We start from the raw sequence: 25,686 nt of genomic DNA on the forward strand, positions 1-25,686 counted from the left end.
GCACTTTGCATTTAAACCAGCCTCCATCCCAGACCCCAGACCCTACCCCAGCCTGAGCCTGCTGATGTAGTTGTGTATCAAAGAAGAGGAAGTGCAATCAGGGTCTATGCAGGAACCCATTAGAAAACAGGGTATCCTAGAAGCTAGAAGGAGCCATTGATAAAGCATCTCTCCTGGGGTGGGACTGGTGTAGTACAGTATTTGGGTGCTTGCTATGTATGTGCCAGGCATTTTTCTAAGTGGTTTACATTTGTATTTAGTTTGATTCTACAAATACCCTAGAAGTTAGGTATATTTTTTCCCCTTCTTACAATTCATTCTTCTTAAGCTCTTCCAATTGAAAATAATTATCTTTGAAAATAAAAAGCAATATAACAATATCTCTATATAAAGGAAACCATTGACTTTTATATGTGGTTCCATGGAAATCACCCAAAGAAGATGAACTAGTTAACCTTAAGTTGTAAATATAGTTGAGAGTTACTCAAAATGCATGCAAAGTTTCTTCTATGGATACAGAAGTCACCAATTTTTTAAGATTAATACATAATGTGGTTTGAAATATGTTGCTGATTGACTCTGGCTTGCCCCTTGAGAGTTGTGCATATTTTCTTAAAATATTTATTCAGTAAAGACTGTAGAGCAACCTCAGTCCATTATAAGATCTGATACACCTTAGAAGAAAGAAAACAAGTCCCTGAAACAGCATCAATGGCATTTTAGCAACGAAACCCTTGCTCTTAACAGAATTTATTTTGGCAGCATAAACACTTTTGTGTATACTTATATTATGCTGAAAACTTCTACCGTCAGAAAATGAGGCTGTGTCATGTGAGGCTGTGCAGCTGTTGGGAGGGACACAGAGGCCCTTTAAATGTGGAGGTATTCGTTTAAAAAAAGGGAGGCGGAGGGGGGGGCGGGGGGGGGGGGAGGAGTGTGCTCCAAGCCAGGCAGCATTAGTGTCCTCAGCCATTGTTCCAGAAAATATCAGGAGGAAAAAACTCCATCAATTCCCATAAGGATTAAAATTGTCATCTGCCTCACAAATGCCACCACACTCAGTCCTACCAGAGAGAGAAGTTAAAAATAATCAAAGCAGTAAACTTTAAACAAATAAGCATATAGGTTTCTCTTTTAAATGTAAACTTACAGTGGCCCTATGCCAGAGTCTATATTTCTTAGAAAAACTCTATCACTGGCATAAATGAAAGAGGCAGTTTGATTTGTGGTCAGAGCAGTTTCCATTCTACTTCCACTGTAACAAATGTATTAATTCAGCTCAGACTTCCTCCTTCTGGCAGCCCTTTTGCTGTAAAAAGAGAAATTAGAAGTTCCAGCCAAATAACATACCTTGAACTGACCCACTTCAATACATAAACACTTTTACGACGTGTTTATTCAGGTGTAGCACTTGAAATTGGTTTAAGATGTTTCCAGTGACAGAGAGCTCAGCAAAGGGAAAAAAACTGAGAAACTTAACTGTTATGGAATAGAATAACTGGCGATCTGTTCTTCAAAATTTTAAATTTTTTTCCATTTTTGAGTACAACATAAAAGTATTTGTTGAAGCTTTTATTTTGATTTTTTAATGGAGTGTTAATTTAACAGGAATTAAATTTTAACTTGTATACGTTGATGACTGCAGAAGTCATTTCTAATATATGATTTTTCTAATACTGAACTAGGTCATCGCAAGATATTCACAAATGGAATATGGTAAAATCAGGTTCCATTCATTACAACACACACTGACCCTTTTATAGTTAAATAAGCACTTAACACAAAGTTCCAAGTTTCCTTTGGTTTGCAAGAGAGTATTATTATTCTAAAGACTTCTCAATATTTTAATTTTTATCTGTAAAGAAATGATACAGAAATAATACTGCCCTAATGATTTATGATCTGAAAACTTTAAAGATGTTTTATATGTTACAAATATGGGTTTCTTGGACTTTACAAAGGTGCATATTGTATGTGAAGCAAAGTACCCTTCAAACCAATGTGAACTCCCTTTAAAATAACTTTTAATATTATTAAGTTTCCTCTTGGTTTTCTCCTTACTTCAGCAGAGAAGTGACTATTAAGATTCTATAAATTAATACTTGCTCAGTTACCCTGGTCTTGAGCTACACTATAGAAGCTTTAACTGTTTGACCTATTCCTTCAGATACAATATCCCGACATTGATTGTTTGCACTAAACTTTTCGAATGGCTGAACAGTTGTGTTGTAAGAAATGCTATTGGGAACCCAGACTATATTGTATGTGTTGAGAACAGTGAATTTCATTTAAAATTCCTTTGAACATTTTGAATTCTACTATTTTAAATAAACAGTATTTTACAAGTATCATAAACATATAAATAAAGAAGCCTAACTCAAGTGTTTCAATTTAGGAAAACTAGATCTATGTGCTAATCAGTTTATCCTTATTTTTAAAAAATTTCTAGTTTAATATATTCATATATAAATAAAGATTAAACATTGAAATGAAAATGGGGTAGTAGGATGGAAAGAATATATATTTTTTTAAAAGACAGTAAGGGCATAAGTTTTACCCCAAGCTTGATCACATTAGGATTCAAACACATGTACACATGTCTAGAACATTGGTGGGTTTAATTCACCAGGAATAAATTTGATTGAGGATTGAGCAAATCTCATGGGAAAGAACTTATTTTAAGCAAAAGGTGCCCCTTTAAAGCATAGATTCAGAACTGTGCCAAGTAGAGAGAATCAGTGATTTTGAGTCGGTAATTTAGAATTACTTCTGAAGTAACAACTATGAGTCCAAGAGATTCAAGGAAAATATAATAGAACTTTTCACACAAAACTTCCATAAAATGCTGGGAGAGCAAGGCAGCACTGCCTTGGAACTTGGCTAACCGAGTGTGAAAAAATGTGGTGGAAAAAGATCCTCCCTATGTCAGAAGAGTGTCTTCAGAGCAGGTCCACAATAGTAGAGGAGGCAGCAGCAAAATTTAGCTCCAAGATGACCCCCCATATCGGGAGCAGCAGAGCAGATAGCATCAGCCTCAGCCTCAGAGAGCGGTAGAAGCTCAACAGTGAGCAGAACAGTTTCTGAAACATTGAAATTTTGAGGACACACCAACAACGGTAGCAAAGCAAGAAGCAGTGCCAGTGTCAGAATGAAGTGGCCCTGAGAGCAAGAGGATAATCCCTTTGCATAATCTGTGTGAGTGCTATACACTGAGAAGTAAGCAGGGATGATTTGCTATATAGGTCAGGTGGTAACAAGGCAGGAAGAAGGACTTGGTTGTCAAAAGGACTTGTTCAAGCTTAAATACACAATACACCTGTGGTTGAAGGGAGAGGAGAAATGTAAGGGTCTTTGAAAGCTATGCCAGTATTCCAGTGATTTCACTAATGACAGCTAGTTGAAAAGAAACATATTTGGACTCAACTTTGATGTTGGACTTCAAGCCTCCAAAACTATGAGACAATACATTCCTGTTGGTTAATTCAACCTACTGTGTATTAAGGCAACCTATAGTAGCCCTAGCAAACTAAGACAACCTTTAAATACATAAACATGCTATGTCTCAGTCTTGTTAACCACAAATTGAATAAAGATGGGGTTAGACAGTCTATTGCCTAAGGAAATGATTATTTTCTTCTCACAGAAATCAAGAGCAAACAAAGTACATGAGGCTGGGTATGCTTTGGCCTACTAAATTCAACCAGAATTGTGAGCTGGTGAGTCAAGACTTCCAGATCTGCTACTGTGAGCCATATAGCTTTGTATAGGCACTGCTGTCAGGGTATTGTGTCACATCTGCCTAAGGAACAACTAAGACCATTTCAAATTTAGAGTCATAGAGAAGATAGTTTGGCCAACCAAAAAGCCATCCCACAGTTCTTGGTTTTGTGTTTCAGACCATTCGTTTTGGAACATGTGACTTTCAAATGTTTATTTCTTTTAAAACAGGGTTATTAATGGAGGCTCTGACATTAAACAGCTCTTTAGAGACATGTTGATGTTACAAGGATAAGTGGTTCCAAATATGAGCATTTAGTTTCCCTGAAGGATACACAGTTTGAAAAACATTCAGTTGAGGATTTATCAGTCTAAACGTTGCTATCACTCTGAGATGTTAACATAAATGCGAGTTTGTTTCTTTCTCCTATAAACCCACAGTAATTGACTGCTTAACCTAAAACACCTGTGATGAAACTTGTGCCCACACTACCTTTCCCTTATTTCAAGGAAGCGTTTGCAGCATCCTTTATGGACTATGTCATAGACGACAAATCAACACATTGTTTCTCATCCGCATGCCTACCTATCTTTACTTATTTTCAATCTATGATTAAATTTGATTATGGTGCTCTTAAATTATGGTTTCTGTGACTCTAAATTATATTGGAATTTCACCCTTTTTAGAAACTGATGATTTAAAATGTGCAGAATTCTCTACCCAGTGGATCAACTAAACTGTTTTTATATCAGATTTTAAGGAATATGGGAAAAGATAGAATTTTAGCTATTTAAATTCTATATACATTTTAACTCCCTATAGCTTAAAATATATTACAATCTATGAATTTCAACTTTGTTATATTTTGATGAAAAACTTGCATAGTTTATAGTTTTATAGTAAAAGTACAAACCTATGCCAGATATAAGATTGTGGATTTGAAGTACCACAAACAGAATTTAACATTTGTGCACAAAATGTTCTTGTTTTTAAAGATGGTTTACAAAGTATTATAAACTCAAACAAAAGCAAGGAAACTCTGGAATTTTATAATCTTTCAGTGATGTTGGAAACTCATAATTGAGCATGATTTGTGAAAAAAATTGAACTTTAGAGTGCAAGGCAATATTATTTTGAGTGCTATTTCATAGTAATTCTATGGTTCATTTTAACAAACCAGATTTTTCATACAATGCCTTTACTAGAACTTTACATTATCATCTTTACACTGACATTTTAAAAGGGAAACTTAAAAGTAACGACATGGCTATGCATTAAATATTGTATATGTATGCTTAGATATTAAATATTTTAAATGTGTCAAAAATAAAAGAAAAGGCAAATTTAATAAAATATGTGAACAGACTTAGTAGTACTATGGTTGATAAGTAAAGGAGAAAAGGCACATGGAAGGCATGAAATTCATGGAGAACAATTGGAAACTGTATCCTGATGTACTGACATGAACTCTGAGTTAAGAGTTATCCTGAGATAAAGAACGTAGCTACAATTCCTGGTAACATGTAACATCAGAGGGAAGCCACTTTCCACTGTGATTAGAGCAGGAGGGGGATAAAGGCATTTAGAGAAGGAAGAAATTAAAAAAGAAATCCTTTCTAAAAATTTTGCTGAAGAGATTGCATGCCCTGCAGTTTGAGGAAGTGATGGGGCTTAGAAAAGAAAATGGGGATATTTGGTGAGAAACAGTAGCACAATGGCTAACAGAGTAATGGGGGGAAAATGCAAACAGTTGAGAGCTGAAGGAAGGAGGACCGAGGGAAAAAGGCCGAGGTCCACCACGGAGCAGGGCCAGGGGTTTGTGTCTAGTTGTGCAAGCTGTCCAGAATGCCAGATTGTTTCATCACATGAGGGTGGTACTGTGGTGATGGAAAAAAAAATCCCTTTCCGTGGGACATCAGTTGGAAATGCAGAGGCTTATGGTCTCAGTTATGACAAGCCCAACAACTGCATTTTCACTTGGGTCCCCTTTTCAGCTGGTGGAAATACAAATCTCATGCTAAGAATTATATTTTACCACCACATAAGCACTTATTTTTTTAATAGTTCTTGTCTTTATATATAGAACCTTTCCCCAGAAGCCCTAAGTGTTTTACAGACATCATCTGTCACATGCCCCAAAGAGGATGGTTAGCAGTTGGTCTTATAGTTCTCATTTATTTTAAGAAAGCAGAAATTTTCTTTCAAAAAACCATGGGAATAGTGGGTTATTTTTAGTCCTTTTTCCAGTTATTAGACTTTTTAAAATGTACTATGCTATACATGCGCGCACACACACACACTCATACAGGTCTTTCCTAGAAAAGCAAGAAAGATTTAAATAAAACTGTAATGAAGTTTCAGCAAAAACTCAAAAACATCTTTAAAAATATTTTTCATATTGCAATATCAGTGAAGAAAAGCATTTAGACCTCAAACTCTCTTTAATTTGTTTCATAGCAGTGAAATTAATTTAATTTAACACTCTGCATTTTATCCATAGTGGGTAAAAGTGGTCTTTGGAATGCACTTAACACATTTAGTTGAGAAATTTATGAGTATCTTAAGGAAACATTTTTCTTTATCAGCTTAAGTAATACACTATTCAAAAGAATTTTTATCACACTGAAAAGAATGGTTTATTACTATTTAACCTTCCCTTTCAACTTGATGCATGAATCTGTGAAGTGATCAGAAGCTACTTCTGGGATCTTTGGAATTTCCAGTACCACCAAAATAGAAAAGAAATAAATTATTTTGACACATAATAAAGAGAAGAGTGAAAGGGACAAAGTTATTTCTTAAAATATGGAGTAGAATACTGATATTAGATAGCTAATATAAAAGACCATTGCAGATATCTCCTTTTTGCCAAAATAAAAAACATGGAGTTAAAACATTAGGGGCTTAGTTCTTCCATTCATATATAGATGTTGGATCACAAAACTCACTTCTGAGAAAAGAGAACAGAACTTTCTTCACCTGTTTCCCATGTCTCTTAGTATGGCAAGAATGTAAACTGGCCTGCCCCCACATAAGAGACTAGCCACAGGGTGAGAGGTCACTCCAAAAACATAAGCATCCTTCTGAGTCATCTACATGCAAAAAAAGCAGTTGGTCTCAAAGTGTGTTTACCTCTTGGTCAATCTGGGACAGCAGCACCGCGTCATCTGACCTCATAGCATAAATACAAATTTCGTATTTCTATCAGTTGTGTTACTTCAGGGAAAAATCATATGAAGAAGACCTCTGAGTATAAATGCAGCTGATGCTCACAAACAATAAGAAGTAAACTTTCAAGAGATGAGGGAAATTGGAACTTGAGAAGGTTAGCCAATCCAGTAATTCTGAAGTTAAGACAGAAGAAGTAGCCTCCATCAAACCCAGTTGTTTTGCCAGTTGATCTAAATAAAACGTCTTATTTATTCCCCTCAACAAAGTAACTATTACATTTTAAAAAAATAATTTAAATTAAGGCACAGAGAAGCATTACACTTTAAATCAGTTTTGTCAACCCTGAAGTAGTATGCTTTTACCTTTAAGTACAACATTCCTCTTTTTACTTGGTTAGGGCTGATGCATTTGTTCTGAACTTCTGTGTAAAAGTTTTCCACCTTGACGAGTAGAGGAAAACCATCCTCTTTGACTGTCTGTCAGTGGCACACATATCATGGCAGCTAAGAACAGTGTTTTAACTGCCTATTTTCATTAAGTTTAACATCAGAATTTCCTTAAAAAGTAAGGATATAAGGACTCAACTTCCCTCACCAGTCATCAAAAGGCAAACTATTTCCCAAGTTTCTGTTTCACTCAGATTGAAATTTGTCATGCTACAGAGAAAATGGTGATGTGTTATTAAGGGGCTGGGATATGTAATTTCCCTATCACAGTATTTTCCTTCTAACTCAGATTTTGTCACTTGCATGTGCAATATGCAATAAATATATAATATTAACTGATGTATAAAGCTTTTTGGTTTTGGTTGTTAGATGCTTTGGGGTTTTATCTCAGTTTGAGTTTCAGTTTTCCTCTATCCTCTGTGAGATTATACCGGATGTACCTAGGTTTAACTCTAAGCAGCATAGAACCACTGAGATGGCCTGTACCTCGTAAAATGAAATGTTCTTTCTTCTTCCCACTGTGTTCTCTGCCCAGGGTATGTATACCAGAGCTACCATTATTTTTGCAATATACCTTTGAGAAATATTTATTAGCAACAAGTTAAACTTACAGTGGAAAGAAGAATAGGAAAGATAGTGAACTCCTATATAAGGTGAGAATAACCAAAATCTCATCTTTTCATGGTCCTAAATTATTATCATTGAAATACTTACCTCTCAGGGCATTAGTTTAACAAGAGTTAGAGTCTCGAGTAGGAAATATGGCAAACAACAAACACCGAAATTGTTCTTGGATTGGCATTTGTTTGGCAAAGTTGACACTCCAATGTTTACTATTCTAAATTAAGGAAAATGGAAAACAGAAATGCAGGCTAGCCAAACATTACCCTATCCTTTTTTTGTTAAAGGAGATCTTAAAAATCATAAAATATATCTTTCACCAGGTAATGAACCAAGACTAACTCTCCTTCAGCACTGCTTACTTTAAACCATTTATTCCAAAATATTTTTCATGTACATGCTTTTATTTGAATTGTGATAATAAACTTTGGATAAGAAAATTTTCTTTACCATGTGACTTTCACTAAAATGTAAATATACTATGAATTAAAAGAAAGGAAATTACTGTTAAAATCTAATTTTAAAATGTTGTATATAATATAGATATGGCAAAACAACAAATTCAAGTTTTTTCATTTATAATGCTTTATAATCAATACCTACCTATAATGGAAAATGTTATTCTTTTTATGAATCATTATAAAGAACACTAAAAGTCTAAACTAGGCTATGAGGGGTCAATTTCAGGGTACTAAAACAAAAATATAGGTATCAAAAATCTATATAGATATTTAAAAGTAATTCCAAATACATTATTCTTGATTTTCAACATAACTAAGTCATCTGTAAATTACTTTCAAACCATTTTGTTTAAAACACAAGGTTTTCAAAAGCAAATCATGGTTCCCCCAATTAAGCTCTGCTTGTAGAGATAACAAAAAAGGCAAATTTACAAATTCTAACATGTTTCACTGACAGAGATTTTTTTTTTAGATTTTTTTGGGGGAAAGGGGGTAAGTACCTGAAGTTATTGCTTCACAAAACACATAATTTAGATACTCACTCCATGACCGTTATAGGGTTAGGAAGACCCCAACACACTATCAGTTTTGATGCTGGCAGGTAGGAGGGCAATATGAGAGAAAGGACAGATATCATACTCAATTTTTATCAAAAAGAAAACGTTTTAGAAGCTGCCTGTTTGATTAGTCTTTTGAATTTGAATTTGCAGTATTCTGGTTTGAACTAGAGACTCGCATACCAGTTGTGGCAACTAAAAAATAACTTTAAGGTAGATAAAAATATTTCGTACTGCAGAGTATGGGTTAAAGGAAAGTAACAAAGAGAGGGAGAGAAAACAGGATGAGCAGAGCCTATCAAAATATATTAGTGTGCAACACAGGGCACAAAGGAAGAGGAAAGTTAGGTATCAAATCCAAAATAAAGAAATTAACTTTGGCTAAATTTAATTACTTGTTGAAGTGAATCACTTATTTTCAGTTTATGAATTTATCAAATTAACTATAACTATATAAAGGGCTAAAAAGATATTCTGAAGTACCTAGATTTAGTAAACATGGTGAAAATGTTGTCACGTTTTGGAGGCTAGAGTAAAACTAAATTCCAGATAGAATATATAAAAACCCAACAGCAATTCAATTTGTCCCATAAGAATCCATTTTAATAGTATTGTTTAATTTGGGAATAGTGAAAATACACTTATTTTTCAATTGGAATTTATACAGAATTTCATGTAAGTTGTGAGAATAGTATATTAAGAAGCTCTGAAAACAATCATTATTAGATTCATGGGCAAGATTCTTAAACTTTCTAAGGCTCACTTTACTCATCTATAACGTGGCGTAGTCATAATGACGATAAAGTGGACATTTTGCTTAAAGGGCTTAGCAAAATGCTTGGTACTTCATAAACTCTATGTAAATATTATCTTCCATTAGGGTATTAATATCGATTCAATGGACTATCACTGCAAACACATAGTTTCAATACTTATTAAAACAAATTAAATATGAATTTAGAAAGAAACCTGGATAATCAATGCAGAGCTCAAAACTATGAAATATTAATATGGAAGCACAGTTGATACTGGAAAAAGTATTGCTCAAACTAAGTACAAGAATGCAGATATTTGTATAGACAAAATAAATTTTGAAAATACATGAAGCATACTTTATGAAAGCCTTCTCTGCCTAATAAGAGAATTACTGTCTTGAGTTGAACAAAGTAGAAATTTAACAGTGTGCCATATTTATGTTTAGTTACTCTAGCTATGAAAGGTATACTGATGATTTTGCTCATTTTTATGCAGTGGGCAAATGACAAAAACTAAAACGTGCAGGGAAGATTTATATACCCTGATGTGCTTTAAAACATTACATGAATTAGAAAACCCATAGGTCACAGCTTACATGGTTTTGGAAATTTGACAGTAATTATTTTAAGCTCCAAGGGAATCTGTTTCATATTTATTTTTAGTAGAAATCTAGTCATTTTTACCATAAAGGCATAGCAATTCTGCTTAATGGAAATTTTAATCAAAGAAGTTTTTTCTTTTAGCCATCTCTTAAACATTTCTCCAATTTTTCATGTAAAAATTATTTTCACAAATTACTACATTGTCAGAGCTTAATGGTTTTTCTCTTAAAATTTTATATAAATATGATAGAAACAGAAATAATTCTAAAATTTCCTGGAATAATTTAGATTGAATTCTATGTTTTGTTATGACACTGAAAAGTATATTGTGGTATGTAAAAGAGAAAACTGTGATAAAAAGCTTTCTTAATAATTACTTAATAATTACTTAATAATTACAGATTTTCAACTATGAATTTATATTTGATCCCTTATGACTGAGAATGTGTTCATGCCTGGATATTCCCCTCTTCCCACATACACACTCACACACACTCCAAAAGAAATTTCATGAGCTGTCTAACCTCTTTTGCTTTTGCTTCCTTTTGCCAATTTCCCTGACCTTTGTTTTAAATAGTTACATTCAAACTAAAATTTAGGGTATTATAAAATACAATTTTAAGATCATCCATTTCCACTCATTGTACCATCTCTGTGTACAATATCTATTTATGTGTAATGCTTAAAACATAAAGATATATTTATAGATTATAACTGTTTTACCATTATATCATGCACTATAAGGTTGGAAATAACCGTAGAAATTACCTCATGCAATACTATAATCCCATGACAAATATCAACTAAATGGTAAATTCTTCTAGTCACATGTAACTTACTCCTGCACAGTCCAAATAATTCCATGGCTATTTGTTTTTCCATTTATTAAACACTTTTTTCTTATATTTTCCATATATCTGATTTTTTTTTTTTTTTGCCCATGTAAATCTTTACTAGGGGAAAAATACAATTCCAAGTATTTGAAGATAACAATTATATCCCCCTAACTTATTCTTAAATATTCATTAAACAGTCAATCAAGACAGAAAATGGAGCCCACCTTAGTCAATAGGGCAAAGCAAGGTGCTTCATGGCTCCATCTCACACAGAAGCCGCAGTAAGAACTGGCAGAAATAGCTTTCTCAAAACTCCAGAAAACAGTTAAGGACTGCAGTAATATGACAAGCACTAAATCAAGAAAAAGGCTACTTAAAAGTAGATTTAGGGAGGGAAGCAACTGTGGCTCAATTAGTTGGGCTCCCGTCTACCATATGGGAGGCCCTGGGTTCAATAACCAGGGCCTCCTGGTGAAGGCAAGCTGGCCTGCATAGACAGCTGGCCCACACGGAGTGCTGGTCTATGCAGAGTGCTGCCCACTGCAGGAATGCCACCCCATGCAGGAGTGCCCCCACCCCCCTACAGGAGTGCCAACCAACACAGAGACCTGACACAGCAAGATGATGCAACAAAAGAGAGACACAGAAGAGAGACAAGATGTAGCAGAACAGGGAGCTGAGGTGGCACAAGAGAATGATGGTCTCTCCCACACTCCAGGAGGTCCCAGAGTCAGTTCCCAGAGCCACCTAATGAGAATGCAAGCAGACACGGAGGAACACACAGCAAATGGACACAGAGAGAAGATAATAGAGGGAGAGGAATCCTTTTTTTTAAAGTAGATTTAAGTCTTTTGGATGTACACATACCAATTCTAGTACTAATTATAAGTTCAAATAGAAGAACAGAAGAGCCATGTGTAGGGAAACCACAAGTGAGTCCAACTTTGTCACACTGGGGAGCATAAATTCCAAAATAGGACCCACTGACAATGCACCAAACTCCTTAGCTATGTGCCCTGACTATAGTGTCTGGATGTCTCCAGAGCCCTCAGGAGCCCTGCTATTTGGGGTAGTAGCTACTTTGGCTATCAGTGAGATCCTGCTAAAATATGCATAAGCATAACCTCTGGAATGACTCCCAACTTACTCTGAAGTCTCTTAGCCATAAAAACTCATCTGACTTTAACTTTTCCCTGTTTTGGCCAAGGTCTTTTTCCACTTGCATTGCTAGTTCGTGCTTGATAGTAGTCCTTCAGTGCCAGGGAGGCTCATCCCCAGTAGTCATGTCCCGCACTGCAGGGAATGTAATGTATGTACATGCTGACTTCAGCTTAGAGAGAGGCCACATTTGAACAACAAGGAAGCTCCCGGAAGGCAATCCTTTGGCACCCTATAATACTAGGTTAAGTTTCAATTTCAAGAAATCTTTGGGCTCTCCATGTGCCAGCTGGGCCTTGAATCCCAACAGAGTTGCAACACCTACTTTCACCACTTCATTGGTCTCACCCAGGACAACTAAGAAGAAGGTGATGATAAACAACTACCCATATCAAGGAACTGAGAGAGTCTACAAATGCAAGCAAGAGAGTCCCTTCCATTGGCCCCATGGGATTGCAGCGCCCTCTCAATTAGAGGTGGAATGAGCACCACCATCCCAGAATCCTCAGGATTGGGGAAAGATCTATGGACTAAAGTAGACTTACTGGTATTCTACTATAGATTTATTGTGATTCTATCAATAGAAGAAATTATATCATTGATGTGGAGTCAGTGGCCACTGGAGGTTCTGAGGGCAGGGAAAGGGAAAAACAGGTGTAATACAGGGGCATTTTGGGGATTTGGGAATTGTTCTGAATGACATTGTAATGACAGATGTAGGCTATTATATATCTTGCCATAACCTACATAATCAGGAGGTAAAGAGTATAAACTACAATGTAAACTTTAACCCATGTTTAGTGGCAATGCTCCAAATGTGTTAATCAATTGTAATCAACGTACCTCATTAATGAAGGATGTTGTTAATGTGAGAAAATATGGGAGGTGTGGGGAGCAGAGTATAAAGGAATCCCTTATATTTTTTATGAAATGTTTATGTAATCTTAGTATCTTGAAAAGAAAAAAAAAGCAGTAGAATCTCATAGCTCCCTGGCTGGACCCATCCCCACCCTCACTGGCTCAACATGGAGCCAGTCCTTGCTCACAGTGTGGATCCCTGCTCTGGATTATAGAGGCAGCAGGGTAACCCTCATGCACATACTGGGAGTTTGTATGTCTCACAATTTCTCTGGCCATGGCCTAAGGGACTCACTATCCCAGAAATTCTCAGTGTATAGAAGGCAGCTCACTGATCTGTATGATAGAAAGCAGTGGGAGAGCAAACCAGTGGCTGCCTGGGTCAAGGGTTTGCTGACTGAAGGATGTACAGTGCAGTGTCCAGGACCATGAAGAAACTGTTTCATAGGGGAATGAGGATATTCATATCCATGCCCAAGGAAAGAAACATGTGCATAAAGAATCAGGGTGGCCTCTACACTTTGGCCTCTAGTGATTCCCTAAACTTATTTTTTGTATGGCTAAACCTTGAAGGAGAGCACTGGCACAGGTCAATCAGTAGACTGAAAAAGGTATTTACCTTTTTTAGCTCCTGGCATTCAAGGAGATAAAACTAGCTTGTCATAAAACTAGCTTGACACAAGCTTAAGGAACAGATACTTAAGCTATATTCCATCAATAGCAAATTAAAATTCCATCAATAACATTAAAATATCATAATGTCTAGGTTTCAACAAAAATATACAAAACATACAAAGAAAGAGGAATTGATGGTTCAGGAGAAAGAAAAACATTAGAAACTATTAACAAGGATGATCAGACCTGGACATATAAGAAAAACGCTTTTAAGAAATGGTCCTAATTATGCTCAAAGAGATAAAGGAAAGCATAAAGAAAGAATTAAATCAGGAAAATGATAGATGAACAGAAAGCGAACGCCAATAGAGAAATTATGAAAAGCAACTGGACAGAGCTGAAGACCGCAGTAACAGAAATAAAAAAACTTCTTAGAGGGGTCAACAGATTGGAGCTGGCTGAAGACTCAGTGAACTTGAACATAAGACAATTGAAATCATCTGATCAGAGAAGCAGAAAGAAGAAAGAATGGAAAAAAGTGAACAGAGCCTGTGAAACCTGTAGAACACTGTCAAGAGTTCCATTTTACGCATTGTGGGAGTCCTAGAAAGAAAGAGATAAAGAGGCAGAGAGAATATTCAAAGAAATAATAGCTGAAAACTTCTCGAATTTAATGAAAGAAATTCATTTACAAATCCAAGATCCTCAATGAGCTCCAAACAGTATAAATCCAAATAGACCAATGTTATTGCATACTATAATCGAACTTTTGAATGCCAAAGATAAGAGAGAATTCGGAAAGCCACAGGAGAGAAGTAACACGTCATACACAAGGAACCTCAATAAGATTAAGTGCTGATTTCTCATTAGAAACCACGGAGTCAGGAAAGCAGTGAGATGACATATTAAAAGTGCTGAAAGCAAAAAACTGCCATCCAAAAATTCTATATCCTCCAAAATTCTCTTTCAAAAATGAGGGAGAGATTAAGACATTCCCAGATCAACAAAAGCTGAGGGACTCCATCACCATTAGACCAAGAGATGCTAAGAGAGTTCTGCAGGTTGGAAGACAACAGATGAAGAAATAAAGATCACCAATAAGGGTAGGACAGGAGTAAATATAAATTTTTGTCTGCAATTCCTCTTTTTACTTTTTACAGGATCTAAAAGGCAAATGAATAAAATGAAATGAGAAGTCAGGGGGTTTGGACTCATCATGTAGAAATGTAATTGTGACAAGAACTACATGAATATGGGAGGGTGAAGAGGTTTAGGAACATAGGTTGAGTATACTATTGAAGTTGAGTTGGTATCAAAGCAAAGATTTTTATAGATTTAGGATGTATTATTTAAGACCCATAACCCAGGTAAGTACAAAGAAAATATCGGAAAATATGCAAGCTCATAGAGAAAGAAATTAGAGTATAGGTTGCCCTGGACAGAGAGAATGGGGACTAAATGGAAAATGAGTGTAGAGTTTGGGGAAATAAGAAAGTTTTAGTAATGGAAGGTGGTGAAGATACAGCCACATAGTGATTATGGTGAATCCCACCGAATATTATGCTTGGGAGTGATTGAGAAGGGAAAGTTTATCTTGTATTCATGGTCCCACAAATTTTAAAAAAAGAAAGAATAACTGAAGAGACATTGACAATTAAAGGCAGTGTCTCATCCTGGACAAGATCTAACAAAGTAGGAGAGAAAGCTCAAAAGGACATTATTGGGAATGAATATAGATTATAAGCTTTAACTCAGCTTTAAATTATCTTGAACTTGATAAGTAAGGTGGATATATAAATGGAAACCTTTGTTCTTAGGAAATGTACAAGGCAATATTAAGGGGCATGATCTGTCCCTCACTCAAGTGTTTTTAAAATGGTTTGACAGTCATACAGATGGATAGATAAATAGATATGAATGGTCGAAGGATAGATAAAATAAGGCAAATGTGAAAAAATGTTATAATAGGTGGATCTGGGTGTCTGGGGAATAGGGATATGTGCGGCTCTCTGTATGGGCTTTATATTAGTTTGTATTAGTGTATTAGCTCTGTAAGTTTCAAAGTATTTCAAAATGAAAAAGTTTAAAAATAGACAAAATCTTATTTATAAACATATCACTGAAAAAAATGTTACACAAGTATGTTCTAATTATCCTTACCATTAAAACAACATGCAAAGCCCTACTTCATTTATACTAATATTTACCTAGAAGAAATAATGGGAATATATGTTCCTTTTTTATTACAGAACATGTAACAAGGTTTATAATTCTTGCAGTTTCTTTGCTACAGAGGCTCTCTCATTATTTATTTGAAAGCAATTATCACCACCATAAATTCAGTGAAAAGGAAGACATAATGAACAAAAATGACTTAATTGCTTTATAATATAAATCTCAGATAAGGGAAGAAATCTCAAAATGTTTAATAGATCTTCTGATAAACAGACATTATTCAACTTCTTGAACTCAGATAAATAATAATGAGAAGCTATGGTCAAAACAGCAGGAGGAAAAGAAAAACATCACCTCTGATCTCTGAATTTCTTCTGCTACATATTAGTATGAAGTCAGCTGATATTCAGATTATTCAGCCACATAGATCATCGGACCCTTGATACAAATAATTTCTCATATGACACACAGGGGCGTGTGTGTCATAATTGGGAGATTTTTCGCGGAAATGAAAACTATTAGCTTAGGGATCCTAAAGATAACCCAACAAACTTACTTAACCAGTTACTTCTATTTAAAACAGCAGATTCCAGGACTTATTAAACTCAAGTAGATACTACATTAAGAACTTTCCATCACACACACACACACACACACAAGATGTGAGAGGATTGCTTAGGTAAGGAGGCAATTTTAAACAGTAACTTGTGCAAAGGAAAAGTGAACAGCCCCAAGAAGGTCTAGGATAAAAGGTTTCCAAGGAGAAAGAACAAGTGTAAAGGCCCTAAAATAAGAAGAAATCTCTTAGGCTCTAGGTGTGATAAGAAGGTCTGAGTGTCCAGAGCAGAGTGAGTGAAGCATGGTACAAAACGATATCCAAGAGAGAGACTGGGGTCAGCTCTTGGGGGTATTTAAGCTATGATAAGGCATTAGGATTTCATTCTGCACATGCTGGGAAGGCACTGTAAGGTTGAGAGAAGGGGTTGCTGGAATACAATTTGCATTTTAACAAGGTTTCTCTGGTGCTCCAGCATGTGTAGACCTGATAGATGAGGAAGGGTCTTAAAAGGTGACTGAGAGGAGTGGGCAGGAATCAGGAGGAATATCAGTGAATGGTGTATTATACATGGAAGACAGTTTGAAGAAAGACGTGGTCAACCGTGTCACTGCTGGGTCAGCTTTAACATAATAGTCATGATAAAAAAGGAAATTTGTGGATGATGTAGGGAAAGGAGAGTGTCAACAAGAAATAAAGAAAAACAAAGGAGAAAAATGCTTTCTTGAACCCACCCTCTATCGACAGCTTTTCTCTCCTTGGTCCCTTTTTGTCATTCTCTTCTGTCTGGAATGATCCCCTTTTCCACTTCCACTGATGGTGGCAAGACCCAGCTCAACTCCATTTCCTCTGGGAAGCTTTCCCTTATCTTCCATCAGGGAAATAAATTTTATCCTTCTCTGTGCTTCCACAACAATTTTATATATCTACCATTTCTCTTAATATTTTGTATCATTAGTAGTTTCTTATATGTCTGTCTTTGATCTCAATGAAAATGAGACCCAAGTCCCTGTATATCTAGATCCTTAACTCATGGCATAACACCCAGTCATGAAACATTTGTATTCAATATTTCTTGAATAAATGAATGTTTGGACTACTAAAATACAGTACAATAAAATACTGAAAAGGCATGCACATGCATCATTTAAATTAATCCTTACAATAACTGTTCAGGACATTTCAAGGCAAATATTACGGACACTATTTACCAAAAAGAATGCAAAATACAGATATATTGTGACTTGCATAACATCACACAGAACCTGAGTAATAAATCAAGATTAAAACCCATATTTCCAGACACTTGGTCAAACTTCTTCCCTTCAATTGTAATACATACATACTTTTTCTTTTAATTGGTGCTTCACAGTCATGAAAAACATTCATATTGATTATTGGTATAAGTTATTGAAATTATAATATCAAGATATGAGCAAGTGCAATTATCTCAAGCAACTCTCATATCTCATTCTTCTCCAACACCGAAGGTACTTCCAACAGTTTAAAAGATATTAGAAAATTTTTGAAAAATCTGAATTTTTTTAATACAGCATACTTAGGACATATTGAAGGATATTCCAATTTTGAAGGCATTTTTATTGGTATATTAAATTACTCTGCATATAAAAAACAATGGAATACAAAACACTTCAAAGTTGTAGGAAAAAAGTGGCTAATTCCATTCCTTGCTATTAATGTAACAGCAGCAGTTGCCACCTTCCAGGTTTCCAGGAATGAAAATCTATCTCGCCATATCTCTTTCTCTTCCTCTCTCTCTTTTTCTCTATCTATGTCTCTCTCTACCATCCGTCTCTATTTACTTACCTATCTATCTAAAGTTGAATAGAAAAGTTGGCAAAATCCTGGGTAATTAAATTTTTAAAATACACAGTTTTGATTTAATTTTCCTGATAACTAAATTTAAAACTTTTTAAAAAGTTTCCTTAATAATCTTGGTGAAAATAAAAGTGAATAAATTGAAGACACTTTCAGAAAAGCTCTGATATATACAGTTGATAAAAATGAAATCTAGAAAACTTCTTGAACCAACAAGTAGGTAAGACTCATATCTTTCCCTCTTTGTTAATGTATGGAAAATATAGCTACTGACTAGCATGGGTTATAATTTAATGATGAGGCAACTACTACCATGGTTTTGTTTCAAGCTCACTTCTGATCACCTCTAATCAATTCATGAGCTCTCTTCAACTTCTGGATTATTTTATGGGAAACTGCAGCTGCATAATAGAAATTTTATGTAGTTTGCTAAAAATATCAGTACTTTATATACTGGGAAACACTGGATACCTCCTGTTTGGAAAAGACTATCAATATTTCTTTAACCATATGTTCTGTAAGCATTAAAATTTTGCTTGTAATTTCACCATTAAGAAGTCATCTTGATGCTTAAAGGTTGCTAAATTATGTTCGGTAATCAAATGCTAGTAACCTATAATAAGACATCATTGAGAAAATTCTTATTATGCTAACAAATACAGGCCAGCCCTAGAATTAAGTAGACTTGTATATTAGCCCAATGTATAAAAAAGAAGCTTGTTTTCTTTATTTCTATTGATGCAATAAGTTATCCCAAGAAATAATGATGTCAGTTTGTAAGGGCAAAAAGATTGGGCTTCAAATTAAGTACCAAATTAAGTACTAAAAATTAATATTAATGTTCTTATGAATAACCAACAAATATAAACATCAATTGATCATGACACATATCACATAGCAACACATAGTGTTGATTTCCGTTGGCTTCTATTACCAATAATTAAAAATGTAGAACTGGCTTTGGAATTGAGTAGTGAGTAGACATTGGACAAATGTTGAGGTGAGAATGTCAGTAGAGATATAGACATTAAAGACACTTCTGTCGAGGGCCCAGAAATAAGTGAGAGCTGTTGAGAAAGTTCCTATCATCTTACAGAATATTTAATTGACCATGAACAGAATGTTGGTAAAAATATGGGCATTAAAGGTACTTCAGTATGGACTTAGAAGGAACTGATGAATGTGTTATTGTAAACTGGAAGAAAGGTAATACTTGTTATAAAGTGGCAGAGAACATGGAAAATTGTGTTCTGAAGTCAGATGGAAGGCAGAACTTGCAAGTGATAAACTTGGCTATTTAGCTGAGGAGATTTTCAAGCTAAGGGTAGAAGGTACAGCCTAGTTTCTCCTTGAAGCTTATAGTAAAATATATAGTAATATAGTAAAAGCTAGAGGAAAGGGATAAATGAGAAATGAAATCTTATACACAAAGAAACTAGTAATTCATAATTTGGAAAGTCTTCAGCCTATCCTGATAGCATGATCTGAGATGAGGCCTGAAGTTACTCTATCAGGGTTCTCTCTGAGCTCCCAAGAGATGGATCCCCAGAGAATGGGGCTTTCGGTGGAAGTGTAAATAAACTATCCTTCAATAAGGAAATTAAACATATGAAGAAGCACTGCCATCCTGGAGTGAAAGGGAGAGAGAAAGGATGATTTGAAAGGAAAATGACTTCAATGGCAGAACCATGGAAGAAGAGTTCTGGACCAATGAGATCTCCTTGGACCAAGAGATTGGGACCATGCAAGCATGTGGAAAGGGCAGGGCCATCCCAGGAGTTGGAGGGTATGAGGTTGGTGGGGAGATTTTGGCCCCCACCCCAATGCTCAGAGAAGGTGGAGTCTATGCCTAAGTGTTCAGTGGAAAGCCGATAACCATTTCAATGTTTAGAGAGAGTGGGGCCTCCATCCCAGTTTTCAGGCAGAGTAAGGCCACCACTCTAGTGCTCAGAGTGTGGGGCCTAAGCTCTACAATTCAGGAATACAAGGGCCACGTCCTCAGAAGTTGGCAAACGTTTTTCTTCCAATTTATCCCTTATGGAATGGGAATGTCAATCCTATGCCTGCCCCGTGACTGTATTTTGGAAGCAGATAACTCAGGAGAGTAATTTTTATATCAGAATGGACCACACACATACTGATTTTGATGACACTTTGTATTTAGAGTTGTTACCAAAAGGATTTAAGGCTTTGGAGATAATGAAATCAGTGAACGTATCTTCATTTTGGACTTCCTATGGCCTGAAAAGAGTGAGCCAATAAATTCTGATTTTATTAACCAACCCATTGTATGGTGTTTGTCATAGAAGCATGGCAAATTAAGATCAATTCATATCCTAGATTAAAACATACTTAAAAGTTCCTTGCCAATAATCATTTTCTCAGCCACAGTTATTAGACACAAGCCTAAAAATATAGTCATCTATACATAGTGCTGCCAACTTAAAAGGTGAAAATATTCATCAATAATTTTACCTTTCCTCAGTGGACTATCACTTGTGAATTTGTCTAATACTCCCTTAAATCATGTCTAAAGCTTCCATGATAAAGAACATGCTATGCTCTAAATTAAAGGAGCATGACCTAGAACTAATGGAGGTGAAAAGTCTTCGTGTAATCTCTAGCTCAATCCAGCATACCTTTATTCAGGCCCTTCTATGTACAAGGTACTATCATCTAATATGTGTTAGAGTTAACACTGCCCTCATAAGTTAATTCCTATGAATTCATTTTACTGATGCTATGATAAAAAATTATATATTTTCTCCAAGCCAAGATTTGAATCTAATTTTCCTAATAATTTCTTCTTAGAATTTATATTTCCAGCATGAGAGTTCTATTTTATTTATTAATCTTAGTTTTCTAAAGTAAATACCAAAAAATTCAATTCCTAGTCACTTGTCATAAAAACCATAAATTCTTTATTTTATAATTAAGCATCAATTATAACTGAATTTAATATGATACTTGGAAATCTATTTCTCTTGATTGGGGTACAAAATTTAAAATTTGAAATATCTGATTTTGGACCTGAATTTGCAACTTGATGTGGTTGAAAATTATGTCACAAATTTGTTCAAAGAAAACAGAGACTTACTTAAAAGAAAAAAATGTTACAATGTTTCTTGGACATTAATAATACTCTGACAAAACAACATTTTGAAGACTTGAATACAAATGAATATGAAACATAAGGATTGAATTTTCTTTCACATAGAAGAGGTTTTGAGTAGAAAGGAAAAAACTCTTTGGCAAAATTCATTCGGAGTAATGCCAAATCTAAAATATCTGCAAATACAGGTTTTAAAAAAATGACATTCTAATGAAACTAAAATACTATCTTTTCTTTTCCATCTCTAAATTATGCTACAAAACCAAGTTTAAACTTGGTTTAAAAAAAAAAACACTACCTTACTGGGAAGATTTATATTACATAGTGTCAAGTAATGGAAAAATTAAAGTATTTTGGGGAAAAACTCATCTGAAAAGCTGGATTAAATTGCTGTCTGTCTTATTAATTCTTCACATATGTGTGCAAGGAAGTAAAACATTACCATAGATTTACTAACAATGATAGTAAAACTAACAAATTAGATAATTAATATAACCGTATAATTTAGAGAACTAATGATCCAAAATATTCATATACCATGAGAGAGACCTAAACCTATACACTTCAGCTGTTAAACACAAAATCAATAGCTATTTTATCATAAAGGTTTATCAACCATCTAAGAGAATGCTTAAGATCTTTGATTTTGCACAATTGGATACGACAAATTGCCTGGAATCCCTAGATTTTACCATTAAGAAGCAGAAATGTTCCTTTTTTATTTGCTAGCCATATATTTGCTATATTTTGCAGAAGCAAACATATGGAACTCAGCGAATTATCTATTCATCATGAAAACAAGTCAATAGAATATCCTTAAGCTCTCCTGCCAAATCCATTGCAGTTTATCTGTCGAATTTCTAAAAAAAAGTACTTCACAAACTGACATATTTTCCACAGGCTCTCTGAGGAATCATACTGCTACTTTTTATTTCCACAGCCTTTTTTTTAAAATCTGCCATCCAATTTCATGTATGCCATATAAAAAAGAATATTGAAAGATTGATGACAGATTATAAAGTAGGAGTTTTTAAAAATATTTTCTCTTGTTTTCTTTATTTTTTTTAATTAGAAAAGTTTTGCACTTATGAAATAATCATGCATAACATACACAACTCCCATACATCACTTCATCACTAGCACCTTTCATTGTTGTGGGGCATTTGTTACAAATGATAAAAGAACATCATCAAAATATTACTGCTACCTATTGTCTCTAAGTTAACATCTGTTGTATTTTTTCCATAAACCACCCTATTATTAACATCATGTATTAGTATCATATATTTGTTATAGTCCATGAAAGAATTTCTTATATTTGTACTGTTAATCACAGTTCATCATCTACCACAGTGTTCTCTGTGTTATAATATAGATCAGATCCACAGCTTTTTGATTTCCAAAATATATTTAGACCTTTTGCTATTCTTTTATTTTCAGGAACAGAATAAACCAAATTTAACAATATATATCACTGACTCTCTTCTTATGATTGAAATTATTTTAACCATTGTGCTGTGGTTTGCTCTGCAAAATTATATATTACACCAAACTGGTTATCACCCAATATTGCAAATTTGAAACATCCTCTTAAGAGTATCTTATGTTCAGTGGCAGGTGGCCAATGACCATCCAGAGATGTTTTGAACACTTACTGCATTTTGCCAGTCATCAAGGGTACAATTTTGAGCAAGACATAACATCCAGTGACCTCATGAAAATGAGATTCATTTAAACATGTACTCATTGTGATGTTAATATGATTGATTAAAGTAGCAATTTCTTTTATGACTTGTGATTAAACTACAAGAGAATATATTATACCTAAGGTAGAGGTTACATTATATTTAAGTTCTTTCTGTGATTTATCCCCAAACAACTTTCCTAATAGTATTTGCACCATATTCCACACATAAAAGTTTTTTCTAGCCACTCTAGATACTAACTTTTTCCACAACATAACATGCTATTTGCTAGTCTATGCTTTTACTCACTTTGTTTTCTCATCCAGGAAAGAATTCTCTGATTCTGTTCTCAACACCACTCCCCACATCTCTACAACTCTCTTCCTCCTCATCACCATTCTTGAATGCCCACCTAAATGATCCAGCTTAAAAGCCACCTCCACCATAACTCCCTCAGCTCTGTCCTATTTGGACTTCTGTTTTCTCATAGCCTCTTAATTGTATCACTATTTTTTAGCATTTAGGACACTTTGTTTCTTCTATAACAAACAAATAATTGTCAACTAATGAATTTGAAAGAAGCCTTTCCTATTACCGTTTTTTCATGACCTCTGCAGCAGTTTGATATGGTTATGAATTCCAAGAATAGATATTGGTTTATGTTTGTAATCTGGTCTGTACCTGGGTGTGATTTAGTTATGATTAGATAAAAGGCATCCCAAAGAACAGAGTTGGGGGCTTTTAATGTTGGAGTTTTGATGTCAGAGTTTGGTGCTGAAGCTGGAGCCCCAGGGAGAGGGATAGAGCTGTTTGCCTGATAGTCTATAGCTGACCTTGTGGAGAGGGGCAAAGCCTAGAGAGACTCATAGTCTACAACTGACTTTGTGGAAAAAACAGGCGCTGAGCCCAGAGGAACCCAGGAAGCCTGAATCCTCACAGACATTGGCAGTCATCTTGCTCCAACATGTGAAAATAGACTTTGGTGAGGCAAGTAACTTATGCTTTATGGCCTGGTATCTATAAGCTCCTACCCCAAATAAATACCCTTTATAAAAACCAACAAATTTCTGGTATTTTACATCAGCACTCCTTTGGCTGACTAATACAGAATTTGGTACCAGGAGTGGGGTAGTGCTTTTGCAATAGTTTTATAAATGGGTAAGAGGTATTTTTTAGAGGAATTGTGAGATGCTTGATTGAAAAGACCTAAATTACTTTGCAGAGACTGTTGGTAGCAATATGGAGCCTAAAGTTATTTTTGATAAGGTCTTAGAAGAAAATAATTGTGAGATGGATTCTAAAGAGACTTTTTATGATGCCTTAGAAGTTAATGATGAAACTATTATTGGAAACTGGAGAAAAGATGATCTGTGTTTTACAGTTGCAGAGAACTTAGCAAGATTAACTCCTACTGTTTTATGGAAGGCAAAATATGAAAATGGTGAGCCTTGGCATTTAGCTGAAGAAATTTCCAAAGTAAACCCAGAGAACGTGGCTTGGCTTCTGCTTGCAACTTATAGAAAAATGCTAGATAAGAGAGAGATATGCTGAGGACTGAACTCTTGGGCACAAAGAAAATGGAAACTAATTCTGGAAATTCCAAGCCTCTGGAACTCAAACTCCCAGATGAAAGTGCCCTATTGGAGGACTTAACTAAACTTGGAATTTATAAAGCAGCATTGAAGATGCAGTTATGTCAGAAAGACTTGTAGAAAATCTTAGTGATTGATGGCTTAGACCCCTGCTTCCTGCATGCTAAACCAACAGAATTTTTGACAGAGCTGTATGAACAAAACCACTGTCAGCCTGGAATAAAAGGGACAAGGGAAGGAAAAATTGAAGGGGAAACAGGTTCAAGTTGAAAACCATGGAAGATGAGATCTGGAATTAGGACATCACCTTGGGCCAAGAGAGGAACCCCACCCATGTGTACAGAAAGGGTGAATTTGCCCCAACAGTTGAAGAGGGTGGATGTTCCTGTCCAATGTTCTGGGAGAGTTTGCTGCCCTATGATACAGAGAGGGTGGAGCACATTCCCCGAGGATTGGGCCATTATGGTCAGCACCCCACAGGTCTGAGAGGGATGGACTTGTCCCCCAAAGGTTAAGGTAGGCCAGGTGGTCAACTCATTGTTCTGAGAGGGTTGAGCCTGTATGCCCAAGGTTAGGGAAGGCCAGGTGGTCAACTCATTGCTCTGAGTGGGTTGAGCCTGTATGCCAAAAGTTAGGGGGAATGTTGGAGGGGTTCAGACTCTAACCAAAAGATTGGGTGAACTGTTGCAATCACCCAGCACTTTAGGAGGGAGAAGTCTGGAGCTTAGTCAACACTCAGATGCTTGATGAGGGTGGAACTAAGAAAATGGCTGTTGGGCACACTTACAGAAAGGGTGGGTTCCCATAAGGTCCCAAGGAGAAAAAACCATCTTCTTAAGAATGACTCTCAGACTTTGAAATCAAACAGAGGATTCCCTGCAGGTTTGCTGAACTGTAGAGGACCTGTGACTCATGTTTCCCTCCCAAT

General features: G+C 35.4%; 1 protein-coding gene across 1 annotated transcript in view; it reads right to left on the reverse strand.

Moving 5' to 3' along the window:
* BMP5 (bone morphogenetic protein 5) overlaps positions 1-25,686 on the reverse strand; it is a 123,823-nt gene that overhangs the window by 18,590 nt on the left and 79,547 nt on the right. The window lies entirely within an intron of this gene.

The sequence above is a fragment of the Dasypus novemcinctus genome, chromosome 11 (assembly GCF_030445035.2).
Source record: "Dasypus novemcinctus isolate mDasNov1 chromosome 11, mDasNov1.1.hap2, whole genome shotgun sequence".
NCBI lineage: Eukaryota > Metazoa > Chordata > Mammalia > Cingulata > Dasypodidae > Dasypus > Dasypus novemcinctus.